The sequence below is a fragment of the Octodon degus genome, unplaced genomic scaffold (genome assembly GCF_000260255.1).
Source record: "Octodon degus isolate 3935 unplaced genomic scaffold, OctDeg1.0 scaffold00400, whole genome shotgun sequence".
In the NCBI taxonomy this organism is placed as follows: Eukaryota; Metazoa; Chordata; class Mammalia; order Rodentia; family Octodontidae; genus Octodon; species Octodon degus.
Window position 1 is genome coordinate 556,262 of NW_004524976.1, and position 17,566 is coordinate 573,827.

Genomic DNA, 17,566 nt, shown 5'->3' on the forward strand with positions numbered 1-17,566 from the left:
AGGTACAGGATCTCAGAATAAATCCTGAGGTTATTTCACTGACCTTATCAGATCCAAAAGCTACAACACTTGTTGCATAGGTCTTGCTTTATCTTGGTCTTAACCATCCAACAGAAAAGTATAAAAATGAAATATAAGAAGCAAAGCCATGCTGTTATGTTGATCTGTAGGAGACTCTGGTCAACAGTTTCTGACATTGCCAGTGAAGCAGAAGAGCCAATACTATTATGGACTACTGAACTCTTTTAGAATATTTTGCTAAGTTTACATACCTATATTTAAATGATGGAACTTAACAAAAAAAGGGGGATACACATGAATGTCCATTTTATATCTTTGTATTCAAAATGATTAGGATAGATATATAATTACATTCTCTTAATGAATAGAGGCATTTGCTGTAATAGTGTTTGTAAATAATATATCATGTCCGCATCTTGTACAGCAATTAACCACTAGGAAGAATGTATGCAATGTGTTAACTTTTGAAACTGTCCTACTAATTTGGTTTGAAACTGTGTCATTGCTATTTATTTCTCAATGAAATTATGGAAAAATAAAGAAAATATCCTCTCAGGCTTTCTCAGAGAGCAAATTGGTCAAGCAATGGCCATGACTCATCCACATAGCTGACGCTGACAAAACATTTACAAGGTGCTGTACATCTTTTAAGGGTAAATCCCAGAGGGATTTGATTGACCTTGCCAGATACAAAAGTTACATTTTTACTTATATAGTTCTTGCTTCAACTTGGTCTTAACCTTCCAGCAGAAAAGTATAACCATGAGGTATAAAAGTAATATAATATTAATATGCTGAGCTCTAAAAGGCTAAGCTGTAAAAAGCTCAAGTCAACAACTTCAGACAATTGCCAATTCTGCTTATCACCTACTAATATTTTAGACTATTGGACTACATTGGGTTATTTTGCTGAATTCAAGTACCTACAATATTTGAACTGCAAGTATGTAGAGGTACTTTAAAGACTTCTCCAAATACAGCTGGTATAACAACAATGGAATACCCATCTTTGACAAAAGAAAACAAAATAGGAGATATAAATGAAGGACCATTTTATATTGACGAAAATATATATAGGTATATACAAAATAGCATAGATATACAGCTACCATCTTTTAGTTCAATGAGAATAAAGGTCTGTACTGACATAGTTTAGACAAGATATCATGTGTGCATCTTGTCCTCTGAATAACTACTACAAAGACAATATATAATGCATTAATTATTGCAATTGTCTTACTCACCTGTTTTGAAACTGTTTCATTGCTATTTTTCTCATTAAAATGAATAAAAAATAAAAAAATTAAAAGATCTGAGAGTCTATCTTCAGATTCATTCAAGCAGATTTGCCAGCTTTCAGTAGAATTTTTAATTTCCTGGATATCTGTTTGATTCTGTTTCATGCATTCTAATTCTTACCTGAATTTTTATTCAATGTTTCATTTTTCTATTGTCCTCTAATTTTTATCTATGTCTTCCTTGGATGTACTGAATAATTGTTTGTAAGTTTTTATTACACTTTTAATTTCATTTAATAATTTAGGTTTATTCAGATTTTTTATACATTCTTGATTCATCTTTAATACTTTATACATATCTAAGATGTCCATTTCTTCCATTCTAGTAAGATTTGGGATGTAGGTATTTACGATTTTCTGAGTTTCTATGGAGTCTTTAGTGATATTACCCTTTACATTCCTTATTTCATTAGTATGAATTTTTCTTCCATGTTTTTGATAAGGTTGGCTACTGGGTTATAAATTTTATTTATTTTTTCAAAGAACTCTTGGATTTATTAATTCTTTTTTGTGTCTGTGTTTCATTTATTTTTGCACTGCTTTTTTTAATAATTTTCTGCTCTCTTTGGGCTTTGGGCTTGACTTCCTTTTCTAGGAGCTTAACAGGCAGCATAAGATTGTTTATTTGGGTTCCTTCTGTTTTCCTCTTATGAGAATTTGCCACTATAAATTTCTCTCATAAGACAACTTTCATTTCATCAAACAAGTTCTCATGAGTTACATCTGAATTTTTCTTTGATTGAAAATACTGTTTAATTTCTTCTTTAATTTCATCTGTGAACCACTGATTATTCAGCAGGGTGTTTAACTTCCATGTGTTTATGGAGTTTTTACAATTTCTTTTCTCAATAACTTCCCATTTAATTGCACCATGGTCAGATAATATACATGGAATAATTTTAATTCCTTTGTTTTTAGTTAGGCATGTTGTGTGTGGTAGTATATGGTCTGTTTAGGAGAATGTTCTGTGTGCAGCTGAGAAGAATGTATACTCTGATATTGCTGTGTGGAACACTCTGTAAATATCTACTAAGTCCATTTCTTCACAAGTTTGATTTAGTTTTTTTTTATTTCTTTGCTATTTTTTTTGCTTAGTTGATCTATCTCTTTGTAACACTGGAGTTTTAAAGTCTTTCATTATAATTGTGTTACTGTTCATTTTGCATTTCTGTTAAAATTTGTCTTATGTAGTTGAGTGCTATTACATTGGTTGCATATGTATTTTTTTTTCTTCAATTTTATTTATTTATTTATTTATTAGAATGAGAGAGAGAGAGAGAGAGAGAGAGAGAGAGAGAGAGAGAGAGAGAGAGAGAGAGAGGGGTGTGTGTGTGTGGCCAGCTCAGCCCACCAGGGGGTGGGGCTGGCTGGCATGTGGTGCTGGGGGATCGAACCGCGGTCCCTGATGCTTTGCTAAGCTTGTTCTAAGTAGGTGCTTTAGACCACTGAGCCATCTCTCCAGCCCGGTTGCATATGTATTTATGTTTGTCATCTCCTCCTCTTGCAAGTTTTCCCCTACCAAGTATTTACTGACTTTCTTTGTCTCTTTTAATCATTTGTGGTTTGAAGATAATATTGTTAGCAACCAGAATACATATTCCTGCTTTTTTCTGGATTCCTGTCACATAGGGTATTGTTTCCCATCATATGACTTTCAGTCTCTGAGTTCCCTTGAGAGTCAAAAGTGTTCCTTGTATGCAGAATATTGCTGGATTTTGTTCTTTATCCACACCACCAATCTGATTATTTTGATGGGTAAATAAAGGCCATTTACATTGATGGCTATAAATGATATGTATTGACTTATCTTTGTCATTTTGTTTTCCTGCTATAGGTTCCTTAACTTTCTCTTCTTTTTAATTACTTATTCTGCTTGTCAGTTCCTTTCTCTGATTGTTCTTGAAGTTGTGATCTTTTCTCTCTCTTTCTAGAATATCTGTTGGTACTCTTTGTAGGATTGGTTTGGTGGTCATGAATTTCTTCAGTTTTTCCTTGTCATAGAAGGATCTTATCTCTCCATTAAATTTGATAGATAGTTTTCCAGGTTACATCAATCTGGGCTGGAAGTTGTTCTCTTTCAAGTCCTGAGACACTTCATTCTCTTCTTGATTTGGTGGTCTGTGTTATGAAATCTCCCATGATTCTGGTGGACTTTCAATTATAAGTGAATTGTTTCTGTTCTTTAACAGCTTTCAATATTTTATTATTTAAAAAATCTATTCTTTTTCTGAATTTGTGGGATCTTGATAATTATGTGTCCACTTATACATTTATTTTGTTATGGCTAATTGGAGCTCTATATGGCTTAGTTACTATATGTCAGATTCTTTTTCCATTCTTGGGAAATTTTCTGCTACTACTTCTGCAAGTAGTCTTTTTATGTCATTTGTGCTGACTCTTGCTGTTTCATTGACATTTGTTACTGATATCATTTTTCTTTGCATCATCTTGTTGCTGCTAAATTGTTATTTCCTGTTCCTTATTAGTTTTAAGAGATCTTTCTTTTTAAATTCACTATCTGCAATGCTGTCTTCAAGATCTGAAAAGTCTATCTTCAGATTTATTCAAGCAGATTTGTCAGCTTTCCATGGAATTCTTAATTTTCTGAATATCTATTTGAATCTATTTCATGCATTCTAATTCTTTCCTGAATTTTTTGTTCAATGTTTCCATTATTTTTCTATTGTCCTCTAATTTTTATCTATGTCTTCTTTGGACATGCTGAAAAATTCTTTCATGATTATCATTTCTTTTTTGACTTTAGAGATTATTTCTCACATAATTTCTTCTACAGCCTGATGGATTTTTTTCTTTACTTCACTTGCTACCATTTCAGAAATTTCAGGTGTATGACTTCCAAGTACTACAACTTTTTCCTGAACTTGTTCTGGATGGGCTAGAGGTCTGAGATTGTCTTGTGCTTCTTCATTTTTGACATTTTTGAAGCTCCTGATGTTCACCCAAACTCAGCAGTGATGGGAGGGAGCAGGGTGTGGGCCAACAAGGCTCCTGTGACATTTTCAGGATGGGGTAGGCTCACCAAAACCCCTGCTATGTGGAGTTCAGCATGGATTCTGCTACAGTGAGGGGTGTGAGCCACAGCTCAGGAAATCTCTGAGGATGATGAGAGTAGAACAAAGCTTGGCAAAGCTCCTGAGACTGTGATGAGGGTCAGACTGGATTCATTAGGTCCTCACAGCTGCCTGATGTCTGCCTGTCTTCTATGATGGTGTGATCAGCTGCTACAGATCCACAAGCTTCTGTGCACTAGTGATATGCACAGGCTGGACTCATCCATTCCTAAGTAATCTTTTATAAAACTTAAGTTTAAACTGAGATCTGAAGGATTAGTGAGAATCTCTCAGCTCCTGGAAGAGCAGAAAGTATCCCAAACTCTAGCAGAGCACAAAGAAATATACAGAGGTAGAAAAAAGTTTTATTCTCATAAGGTTTTGGTAAAGGTCAGGGAGACCTTGGAGCATGAAGAGCAAAGAGAACAAAGCCAAGATTAATGGAGAACATAAGTGTAAATACCAAGGTGTGGGAGAGCTTCAACTCTCTCTTTCACCTACTGGATCCCTCCAGATCCAGCCCAAGCCAGGCATGTGAGACCTTCAGCCATGCTCTCGGGACACCTCTGAACCCCTCCAGAGCCAGCCCAGACCCAGCATATGAGTGAGAACTTCCCCACACTCTCAGGACCCCTCCAGATGCGGTCCAAGTCTAGGCCCAGTGTGTGTGTGGGAGATCTTCCACACTCCTCTGCATCCACTTGATTTTGCATTTCTATTTTAAACCACTTGGCACATGTTCTTTTATGGAAGACCAAGGAACCAATAAAAACATAAAAGTGTCCTAAAAGTGCTCTCATGCAGCATTTCCAATATTCTTATAATTGTTAAGTATGTGGTCTAAATTTTAGGATTTTTATGTACTTTTAGAGTAATGACTCTGGCCTTTCCTAGGGATACAGAACCAAGGACTTAACTTTGATGCTCAGATGATGGTTGGATAACCTCAAAACCTTTCTTCATTTTCCAAACTATGGGGAAACTGGCTTCATCTTCATGCAGATACAGTGTCCCTCCCTTCTGCTAGAAGACATTCTCGTGGGGGTCTACATTTCAGATAAGTCTGAATGTGCCATGAGAGACTTTGGTCCTTTAAATATTGATCAGCAGGAACAAACACTGTGCCCTATCTTTCACTCTCTCTGCTCAGACGTGGCTTTCTCTGTTCCTGGAAAAATGACTGTATTTTGTACTGACGACTCTGGAGTCTGTGGAAGTTGTGAATCCCTCCACAACCCCAGTATCTTGAACATTTTCCTTTTCAATATTTGCAGGTAGCACAGGATGGGGCTGAGGTACCCCAAGGGCAGAGACTAAGTAGTCCTCCCCAAGTAGTCTCAGAGTTTCCCACTGCACTTGAAGCTATGTCATTCAACAGGTGACAGGATGCCCCACATTCTTTCAACACCAAAGATGTTTTTCTTTTCAGGGACCCATTCAAATCCTGGCTGGAATCTTCTTTGTAACAAGTGTTGTCAGTTTCATCCCCAGGCACAGCTCTTCTTACTTACCTCATTTCTGTGCTGATTCATCACTACAGAAGCAAAACAAAGTGCCAAAGTGGGCTCTAGAAAAAGTCAGGAAACTCTGTTGAGGTCAACTGAGAAAAGGGGGTTGTAAGAGCACACGGTGATGTGGGGTGCTAAATCTGCATCCTGTCAATACTACATTCTCTGGAAAATAATGCTAGGGACCTTGGACTAGAAATCCCAAGGAAACAGCATCACATATGACAACAGTAATTTTAGTGTCAGAGGTGATAACACACGGCTAGAAACTAGGCTAGAACTGGTCCAGAAATTTTGGTTGTGACCTTGAAGTAGAAAAATGGATGTTGAGAATCTCAGAATCTTAGAACCATTGTGAGGGTGTCAGGATGTTAGATTCTCCGTCAGAACCTTGTCCAAATCTTGGCTATATGTGAATAATATCTGTGTGATGTTTCATGTGAGGATGTCCATGATGCTCACAAGGCAAGGGAGGGGAAAGAACTGGTGTCAGGCAAATGTCCCCTGCCCTCCCTAGCCAGCCATGATCTGAGGTGATTTTCACATATGCATCCACAGTAGCCACACATGACATCTTGAGTCCCTTGTCAGAACTGCAGCTTTCTCTGTGCTCTGATGATAAGAACACATCTTTCTCAAGCTTGGTGGTCACATAGTTTTCCATGAGGGAAGGGGGACTTCAAGGGTGAGTCTCTGCTTTGTTCCCTGGTCCCATTCCCACACCTATGAGCTTCCCTTTTCATATCTGCCCTTAAAATAGTTCTCAGTACAAAATGAATATGTCGGGGTTGGGGAAATGGCTTAGTAGAATAAGTGCTTCCCTGGCAAGTGCAAAGGTTGGATTTCAATCCCTGGTTCTGAAAAAAAAATTGAATCTGTGTTCAAGCTGCCCCTGCACAGTGAGCAGTGTGAAGATAATGTGGATTTAAGTGTGTCTTGGGCACTGTGGGTAGATTTCTTCTTGGGAACAGAGACGAGTTCTCTTTGTGGGAGGGACATGGCAGGGCATAGGACCAAATCCACTTCATTTCCATGGTTTCTATCAGAGCCTAATTTTATTTTATTTTTTATGTATGTAGTACAGGGTCTACATAGTCTCACTACACAGATCGGACTTGTAATGATCTTTCCTTTTGTTCAGCCTGCCAAGCGCTTGGGTTACAGGCACACGCCACCACGCTCAGTCTCAATCACTGTCTCAGTGCTCCCCACCTCCAGGGGCAGGGCCGACAGAGCACGCTGGGAATTGAGCCCCAGTCTCTATTCCTGCCAAAGCAGGTACTTTAATCCCCTGAACTGTCTGGCTGGCTGGAGTATGATTTTAGATGACAAAAGAATAATGGCTTAAAGAACACCTACAGAAGCCAGACAGCTCAGTGGACTAAAGCGCCTGCAGGCAGGTGCAGGGGCCAGGGTTCCGACAGGCCCTGCCCCGGGGGGCATGCTGAACAGGTGACTGAGCTTGGGTGTGGTGGTGTGTGCCTGCAATCCCAGCGAGTGGCAGGCTGTAAACAGGTGGATCACTTTGAGTCTGATCTAGTAGTGAGACCCTGAACATCCTGTGGACTATTCCCTAAAAAATACAGAGAAAAAAAATTAAAATGAGCCAGCCAAATAGCTCAGCGAATTAAAGTGCCTGCAAGCAAGCTCAGAGGCCAGGGTTTCCATCCCCAGGCCTGCTATGCCGCCCCCACCCCCACCCCCGAGGCACACTGAGACAGCGATTGAGACTGGGTTTGGTGGCATGCACGTGTAATCCCAGCACTTCGGAGGCTGTAAACAGGAGAATCACTACAAGTCTGATATAGTAGTGAGATCTTGAACACCCTCTTAGACCCTTCCCTAAAATACATTTTATTTTGTTTTTGTTTTTTGTTTTTTTTTTTTTGTGATACCAGGGATCAAACTCGGGACCTTGTGCTTCCAGGCAAGCATTCATTTCTCTGAGCTATCTCCCCAATCCTTAAAATACAGGGTAAAAAAAGGGTTTTCTGGGCCTGCAATTCCTTCTAAACTTTTTTTTTTGTGATAATTTTATTGAGAAACAGCAATGAGACCCTTGTGTTTGGTTTGGTGTTCTCTTGTACTGTCTTAAAATTCTTTGTTGGGTTGTTTTTGTTTTTGTTTTTGTGTTTTAGGGAAGGATCCACAAGGTGTTCAGGGTCTCACTACGAGATAGAACTCATAGTGATCCACCTGTTTATAGCCTCCCAAGAGCTGGGATTACAGGTGTGCATCACCATGCCCAGTCTCAATTGCCATATCAGCGTGCACCAGGTGCAAAGCCAGCACTGCAGGCTTGGGGATAAAACACCCAGCCCTGAACCTGCTTGCAGGTGCTTTAATCCTCTGAGCTATTTGGCCAGTCCTTCTTTGTTGTTTTTGAATATGAAGTTTTGCACTTTAATTTTTTACCGAGCCTCACAATCATGTATCTCAAAGAACAATTCTTCATAATAAGGTATAAGAAACAAATGAGCTTCATTTTCTAGCAGTCATTCCTATTTCCCAATTGTCATGAGTTTGAGAGGACAATTGCTAATCTTTTCCACAAAAAGAAATTTTAAGTGCCCTCATAATTCTTAATTTTACCCAGGATTACATTTCCAAATCACGTATGTTATTTATAGGATTTCTATTTTTTAATTTCCTTTCTTCTGGGAAAAGAGTCTAAGGCCTTGAACATACTAAACAAGTGTCATACCAATGGGGTTTACCCCCAGCTCTTTGTCTAGGCAGCATTAAGAACCCTGAGAAGAAAATAGAGTTTGTAACAAGCAGCCCCTATAATTCATACATTTTTATGATATTATGATCATATTTTCCTGATTACATCACATAGATTATAAAAATATTTTGGGGCTTATTCAGTGTGTAAAAAATAGATGAGAAATACAATGAAAAGGAAAAACACACTTATACCTACTAGGCTGCATTTTGATATTCTGTAGTTCCTAATATATTAAGATTATTCTAAGAAGTGTGTTTTTAGGGGGTATGTTTTAGGTAATCAGAGAGAATTACTACACAGTTACTTAAGACCCAGGAGGACTGGCTATTTAATTTTCAGGGCCTAGCATAAAATTAAAACATGGAATCATTTGTCCAAAGGTGCTTAAACTTTTCAGTTTGGGTTTGGGACATTTCCCCAAGCACAAGCCCTATGAAAAGGATCTCTGTGAGATTTCTCAGGCTGTCTGCCATGAAGCTGTTATGACCCACAGGTCTCAGGACAGCAGGAGTCTCAACAAACCTCCCACCTCTTGAGAAGAGAAATGTCATAGCCACTAAACCCATTTTCAGACTTCCAGAAAACTATGAGATTCTCCCTGTGGTCATTTGGGAAGTCAGGGTCAAGTCCCTAATTGTGTTCCTGGAAGAGAAAGAAATAGATCTGCAGCAGAGTACCACTGACCTCCTGAGATTTAGCCATGAGAGAGTGAGATATTCCCAATTCTTTTGTCTAATTCCATGTCCCAGAACATACATGAGAAATAACACTTTTCAGAGTTCTTTAGTCATTCAGTAATCCCTGAGAGATATTTCCAAAAATAATCTCAAGTCAATATTTGGTGTTTTTCTATCTGTGTAATGTTATACAGAGATTGTCTCACTCTGGATCTCCTGCTATGCTGTTTTCACTCTGCCCAGGTCTCTGAGGCCTCTAGGGGGCTCTCTGTTATCTCTGCTCATAACCAGATAGGCCCTACATTTACCATTTCTGCTTATTTCACACAGTGCTGAAGGAAGCTGATCTAGGAGAAGAAGAACTACAGAAAGAAGAGGAGATCAGAAATTAAGATGCTGAGCTCAAAGACCCTGGAAGGACACTCAAAGGATCCGTGCACAAGCGGTGGTTGTAACTTTTTGTCCCAGAGCAGAGGTTCACAAACCATCACTGTCTGTGACCACATAGGGTACTGGTGGCTTATGCTGCCTTTTGTAACAAATCACCCATTAATAAATAATCTGGTCCTAGTAGACTAGTTATGAGTTTCTCAGAAATCTTTGGGAAGATCTGGAGAAATCAGTACAAATTGCATTTAAAAAATTCATAACCTAATTTATTTCACCTAATATTATAGCCACACGTGTGAGAAATCCAAAATGTTAATGAGCAAATTGAAGAACAGATATTAGGAATTAGAACTACTCCAACACTGTTCTACCCAATCCCTGTACCCAAGGGAGTTTCTTTCTGCAAATCTTCATGTTCACAACTGTGACCAGTGCTTAGTACATAATATCCCCTCTCTTCATTGATCATTTCTAACTTCTCCTTTACAAGTTTTAAGACGTCTTCTGTACATCCTATTGAAATTGGCCCTCCTAGCTTCAGATATAGAGGTAACAAGAGAATGAGCCAAAAATATTCTTCCTCCAACTGAGGAATTTTGTGTATGTCAGATCATATGCTGCACATTCAGAGAAGAAATCAGAAAATAGTTTTATCCTTTTAACAGTCACTTCTTGGTTAGTTTTAAATTCTCTGATGTCTTATGTGAAGCTGTTATGCAGAGGTGACCTCCCCATAAAATGATTAATGCATTCTACCTAGCGGAGTCCCAAGCAGCCTTGGGTTTAGGTGCAACAAAGACTGCCCAAATCTCCTTATATAAACATGACAGAGATATAGTAAAATTATGGAAATTTGTTTACATTTCATACAGAAAGAATATAACCCCAATTATAGTTATTAGTATTGACTGACCTCCTATAGTACAAAACATATAACATGTCAATGTTGTCTTCTGTTACTCCCATTCTCCCTCCCTTTTCCTGAATGCAAAATCAACAGCAGCTACTTCCTTTGATATAGTAAAATTTTCTTTCCTGTTACAAACCACTGTGGTAATAAATGCAGGTGGGTCTAATGATGCATAGAAAAAAACATCCTGTGCTTTTGATAGTATCTGATTAACAGTAAAACCACAAGTCTTGCTGATCTTTATTTGGTAGGAAATTGTGGTATGTTTAGATATCTCACATTGCTGTGAGAGGTCTACAGTATCCCCTAAAAAGCAGACTCATCACTAATCAAGCAGAGAAATCAAGGAGCACTTAATTTTAAAAATTTGAATTTTGTGTATTAACTGGTAACTTGTAATACATTTTAACTGAAAAATGGTGATTATTTGTATTCTTCTCTCAAAAAAATTCTTAAGTAGGATATTTGTTTTGTATTCCAAGTGCTCTGGTTGGGGTCTAGAATGTCCCTCCAAAGCCTCATGCAGTCAGGGCTGAGCATGTACAATGTGCTTGGATGGGGGTGCACTACAACTGACTTGCTGTGGGGAGGTGAGGCCTGGGTAGAGGTAGGACATCGCAGTATGACCTTCCCCTGGCTCCACCGTATTCCTTCTGCTTCCTGGCCACCATCATCTGCTGTGCTTCTGTGCCATGCTGTTTTGGTCAGAAAGCCAGAAAAATACAGTTTAAGTATTTAAGTTGTGGGTGTTGGGTACCAAGTTTCTGTGATGAGAAAATGGCTAAGACAGCAAGGCTCCCTGTACCTGCATAAATGTTGTACTGATAATGGCAAAAGATACTCACAGAATAACCATATTAAGATTAATCAACTTTCTAGATAATCTGGGAGTGAAGAAAGGACAGTGAGGCAGGTGCCCTCACCCTGGAAAGAGGGCTCTCGGGCAGGCAGTGAGAGGACAGACAGCAGGGAAGTTCTGATCCTGCATTTCCCCCATTCACTGTGCTGCTTGTTCTATTGCCAGAAATATGTATGGTGGCAATCTCAGCTATTCCTTTTGTCCATGATTCATTTCAGGGAAGTACAGATACCACTGAGCTGTTATTTTAAACAATTAAAAATAAAAAGCAAACTGGATGTACTTGAAGAACAAATTATTGAGCTGGAATATCAATGTGTCAAGAAGACAAAAGAATAGAAGCAGAAAATATCACTGAGGTGCTAAAGCATATCAAGATAGCAACAACTTTTCTGGAGCACCTGCATGAATGAAAATGAAACCTGGAGAAATAGAAACAAAAAAGAAGAATTAAAGCAATTTCAAAGCAGTTTTAAAAAATGAAATTTCAATTTGCAAGGAATTGTAGATTTTCATAAAGTTAGATAAAGTAAATAATCAACCTAGGCAAATTATAAAGAAACTTAAAAGAAACCAAATAAAAGTTTCAAGAAGAGGAGCCAAGAAAAAAATAGTAAGATTGAGTCAAAACTTCTCAGTAGCAATTTTACTTATAAAATGAAAATAAAGTAATAATTTAAACACTTTTATAAACAACTTAGAACTTATATGTACTACAAAAATGTTATTTCTAATTTGGAAAGATATTATGGGTTCAGTTCACAACTTTATAAATCCAATATATACATGATGTTGCCATTAACATACAATGGAAGAGTATAATCTTACAAAATTTACAAGGGAATTGCAATGTTTTTCAAGGATCAACTTCAACAAGATGCAGATCCAAATGGGTTTTTTGTTGAGTTTTATCAAAGAAAAATTACTATTCTCAAAAAAAAAAACCAGAAAGTAGAAAAAGTCTCCATTTAGTTTTTGTACGTTTTGAGTTTCTGTGAATTTATCCATTTCATGCAGGTTTCCCTCTACACTCATCGTACTCTCTTATAATCTTTTAACATTTTCTGTAGTATTGGCAGTAATGTCCACATTCTCATTTACCTGTGCACACACATGCACATAAAAAGTAATCTTACATGTTTTCCCTTTAAATGAGTATTAAATCACAGTAACTGAACTTATTTCCCTATATTATGCTAATATAACTACATGCTTCCACATTAGGGACTCCAACATTTTAGTCCTAACTCATCTTTGAGGAAATCACTATTCTCTCTTCATGAAGATGTTTTCCAGGGGACTTCTGGGAAGATGGAAGAGTGGTGAGCAGTAACAAGTCAACTTCTCCAAGATTGGGAACCCAGATGCTGGAGTATAGCAACTTGAGGAAGAGGGAGGTGGATCCTTGAGACTCAGAAAAGTTTCTGTAAAGTAAAGCCCACAGAAAGAGTGAGTTGATGGATCTCAAGGCAGTAGAGAAAAGTATCCAACTGTGATTTCTCCCTGACTCCAATCTTGTTGGCAAATTGCTCATTCTCCCTCACACCCAGATTGTGGTATGAGAGAGTAGGCTCCAGTCTAAAGGGATGCAATGATTGTAGAGAACCTGGAGGCTTCCAGGGAGATACACACTGGTGGAGTGGGACAGTGGATGATTGGCTCCATCTCAGGGCTATTGGTATCTGAGTAAGCTACAGTCCTGAGAGATCCCCAGAATCAGAGAGACAAAATCAAACATTGTGAGATAAACAACTTTAATCACAGAGTTGACCTGTTGACCAAAGCCACAGACCAGGATGAGCCTGACCTGCACAGTTGAACTGGCATCCCACTCTATTCCTCCTTTTACAGGCTTTCTGGAATTAGATAAAACCCAAGCCTAATCTTCTTGCAAGCTTGCTGGAATCATAAAATATGGATCTGGTCTCTGCCCACCTCCTAAGTCTACCAGTGACAGCAGAGACACATTCTGAAGGGGACACTAGCACAAAGTTATACAGCCCAGAAAATAACCAAAGATGACTTGGAGTCATAGGGAAAATCCTCCCTTTTCTTATTTATTTTGTTTTTTTTGTTAGTTTTTATTGTATATTCATTTTTTCCTGAGTGTGAACGCTATTTTTAGGGGTTTTTTTGAGTTCTTATTTTTATTTCTTCCTTTTTTGTTTAACTCCTATCTTCTTCATCATCCTTCAGAAGCTTAGGTAACCTTATGTTGTACTTCAATCATACTTCTTTTAGCCTTTTTTCTTCTTTTTCATGGGGAAGTTGAGACAAGGTCTTACCACATAGTCAAGGTTGGCCTTGAACTCACAGAAAACATCTTGTCTCAACCCCTCAGTGCTGGAATTACTAGCACCACCACACCTGGCTTTCCACCTTACTTTCAATCTCTTTCTAGTCTTCTAATTTTCCCTCCAATCTCTTTAGAATTTTCTTACCAGAGGATAAAATTATTCTATTGAGGGGATATTTTATCTATATAAATTTCTAGTATGTTTTGTATTTTGTTATATAACTATAAATCTTGTTCATATGGCTAAAGGTGGCAAATTAATAGTTATCATAGTTTGTCCTTTTCTAGGCTGTACTACATGCTACTGTTATTACTGATTTACTGTGATAGCCAAAAGGACATAGTTGTCCTAATCAGTTGTTCTTCCTTGTTTGCCAAGACTGAGATTGGTCTGACAGTCATAAAAATTGCCATAGGCTAGTGTCAAAACACAAGGGGCTAGGTCCCTGGTTAGGGGGCAACTTCTCATGCCCAACAAATTGAAGAGGTGAGATCTTATGCTCAAAAGCCAGATACACCTAGAAGGTATCTAAGAAAAGTAGTCACTTCCTACTGCAATAGTAATCCTCAATACTGTAATAAAGCTACGTGTCATAAGCAACTTAAAAGCATCAATGAAGAAAATAAACTTTAAAAATAGAAAATGAACAGACACAGAAAGAAGATACAACCCCTGTCTACCAACTTGTCCAAGGCAAATCCAGACAGCAATGAAGTGGAACAAATCAAAACCCCCTACCTGAATGCCCTGAAATGATAACAGTAGAAATAACAAAACAGGTGAATTAGGCTCTAGAAGAAAAAATCAAATAAAAAATAATTTTTCAGCTAACTAAACAGAATATGACCATAATGAAAGACATGTTTAGGGAATCTAGAGTAGATACAGATTTAAAAAATAGAAGTGCTTAGGAAAATTATGGAAACCATCAATGCCTGTCTTGGTCACCTTTCTTTCACTGCTGATAGAAAATACTCATCATTCAAAATTAAGGGGGTTTGGGGGGCAGCCCTGGAGTAGGGGATGTGGTGGTCAGGGAACACTTGGCGGCAGTCAGGGAAGCCTTGGCTGCGATCGCTGTGGTGCGGATGAGAAGCTACTAAAGAAAGTTCCTGTGGAATGAAAGTAGAATTATATAAGTACATAATGGATGGAGAAGAGAAAACCCATGGTAGCTGTGAAGGCCCGGATGCCATGTACGTCAAATTGATATCTTCTGATGGTCATGAATTTATTGTAAAAAGAGAGCATGCACTAATATCAGGAACAGTAAAAGCCATGTTGAGTTCCCCAGGTCAGTTTGCTGAAAGTGAAACCAATGAGGTCAATTGTAGAGACATCCCTTCACATGTGCTTTTGAAAGTCTGCATGGATTTTACTTACAAGGTTCACTACACTAATAGCTCCACCAAGATTTGCCCCTGAGATAACACTGGAACTGCTGATGGCTGCAAACTTCCTAGATTGTTAAATGAAATTAATTATAATAAACTGTTAATTTTTCAGTATTTAATACTTGTAGTTCAGTTAGTAATTTTTTCATATATAACATGTTGCCTGTATGCAATTGAACTATAAAGTTAAGTACAAAGCAGATTATCTTCTGTTTTTTGCATTAGCAGAATTGACATTTGTTTGCCATGTCAGCAAATTAAGGATGTTTTCACAAATAAACAGATATGCCAATTCGTAGGTGGTTTTGCCTTCTCTTGGTTGTAATTTAAGATTAGAACAGTGATACTGCAAATGTGAAATACAGGCATAAGTGAACATGCTCTACAGGTAAATAATTGGACTACATATTTCTAAGTTTTTTGGGTTTTTGAAAAAATGTTCTGATCATATAGCTGTTGGTATTACTAGTTATGCAAATAATTGCATGACAAACATTTATAACTTAAAAGATTTTATATAACAAAAATAAGGTTTTCTTTAAAATGTTTTGTTTAATAAACAGTATTGTTTAATTGCATTGTTTTGTTTCTTGTTATAATTTAATAACTTAATTTAATAGCAATTTGGGAAAGTTAATAGTTACAACTTCTGGGGCTATAACTGTTTAAACTATAGTGAGATGGTCAGCAACTAAACTAAATGACTGAATAATAGTTCTGTGCATTGTGCTTTTGGGCCAATCCAAAGTGCTATAATCTCATCTTACTATAAAGGTCCCTTTATAGTTCTCATTCATCCCTTATACTCCTTTTTGAATATACTTCTGCTTCTTTACATGTGTATGAAAGCACTTAGTATGGGCTTTTATCTAAACCTTTAAAGCAAGCAATTCTGGTCTTCCTCCACCAAACTGAAATGTTATAAAATAGAAAAATGTAGAGATGCGATGAAAATTTGATGATATTCTTAGAATATGGTACATGAATTGTCTTCCAATAATTGAAATAAGTTCCAGTAAATATGCTACCATCAAAAAAAATAAGGAAAGAAATGTTTATTTAGCTTGCAGTTTGTGAAGGTTTCAGTCCATGTTTGGCTGGCTCCAAGACAGAGTGCACATAGAAGAGATCAATAGTTTATGGTGGTGAAAAATAGCAAAAGCAACAAGAGGAAAAAAGAAGGAGCAGCAGAGAGCAATCCTCTTTCTTCCCCTTATATTGTATGCAAGCTACTCACCCCAGGGCAGGCATAGCATTCACACCCATAATCACAGCATTGGACCATGGATCAATTGAAAACTCTAGAAGCCCACCCCATGACTGCATAATGCTTTGAGGAAACACCTAGACATAAGCTGTAACAGCCCAATATAGGAAAGAAGTGAAATCCATAATACAGATTCAAATAGATAGCCAGGAGATTAAAAGTTCTACTGAAAGTATATACAGCAAAATCGACCAACATGAGGAGAGAATGTCAGACCTAGAAGACAGGTTTGTGGATAGCAATCATGAAAAGAAGGCTTTTTGAAAACAGCAAGGAGCCCCAAAATGTCAATCCAACAGCTACAAGCTGATGCAAAGAAGACCATTATCTCAAGTCCTGCTCAACATACTGCTCAAAATAGTGGCCAGAGGAATATGGCAAAAAAGGAAATAAACAGATATATAGGGAAAGATTAAATACAGTATCTCTATATATATACTCTACAGAATAGACTCACCAAAAAGCTAGTGAAAAACTTAAAATTAATAGCTAAATACAATAAGGCATCAAGATATAAAAATCAGCACAAAAAATCTATAGCATTCCTGTGCATTAATAATAAATACTGAGAAATAAATTAGGAAATACCATTCACAATAACAAGAAAAATCAAATACCTATGAATTAACCTACCAAGGAAGTGAAATACCTCTACAATTAAAAATTACATAATTTATGAGACCGGGTAGGTGGCTCAGTAGAATAAGCGCTTCCCTGGCAAGCACAAGGGCCTGAATTTAATCCCTGGTTCCAGGAAAAATAAAATAAAATACATCATTTTGAAAAAAAAAAAAGGGAAGGCACCAAAAAAAATAAAAATATACCCTGTTCCTAGAGAGGCAGAACCAATATAATCAAAATGGCCATGCTCTCGAAACTGATATATAAATTTAACACAATCCTTATCAAAATACCAACAGCATCTCTCACAGACACAGAGAAAACAATCCTAAAATTCATATGTAATCAGAAGAGACTCAGAATAGCAAAAGCAATTCTGCACAACAAAAGCCAAGCAGCAAACAGAGTGCCACAAAAACAAGCATGTGTTTTTGCTGAGTTTACACACCTATTATATTCAATAACGGAACTTAGAAAAAATGGGGTATACAGATGAATGTCCATTTTGTATCTGTGTATTCA

General features: G+C 37.5%; 1 pseudogene; it reads left to right on the top strand.

Moving 5' to 3' along the window:
* Positions 1–14,908: 14,908 nt before the first annotated feature.
* On the top strand, positions 14,909–15,187 carry LOC111814663 (annotated as a pseudogene).
* Positions 15,188–17,566: the final 2,379 nt, after the last annotated feature.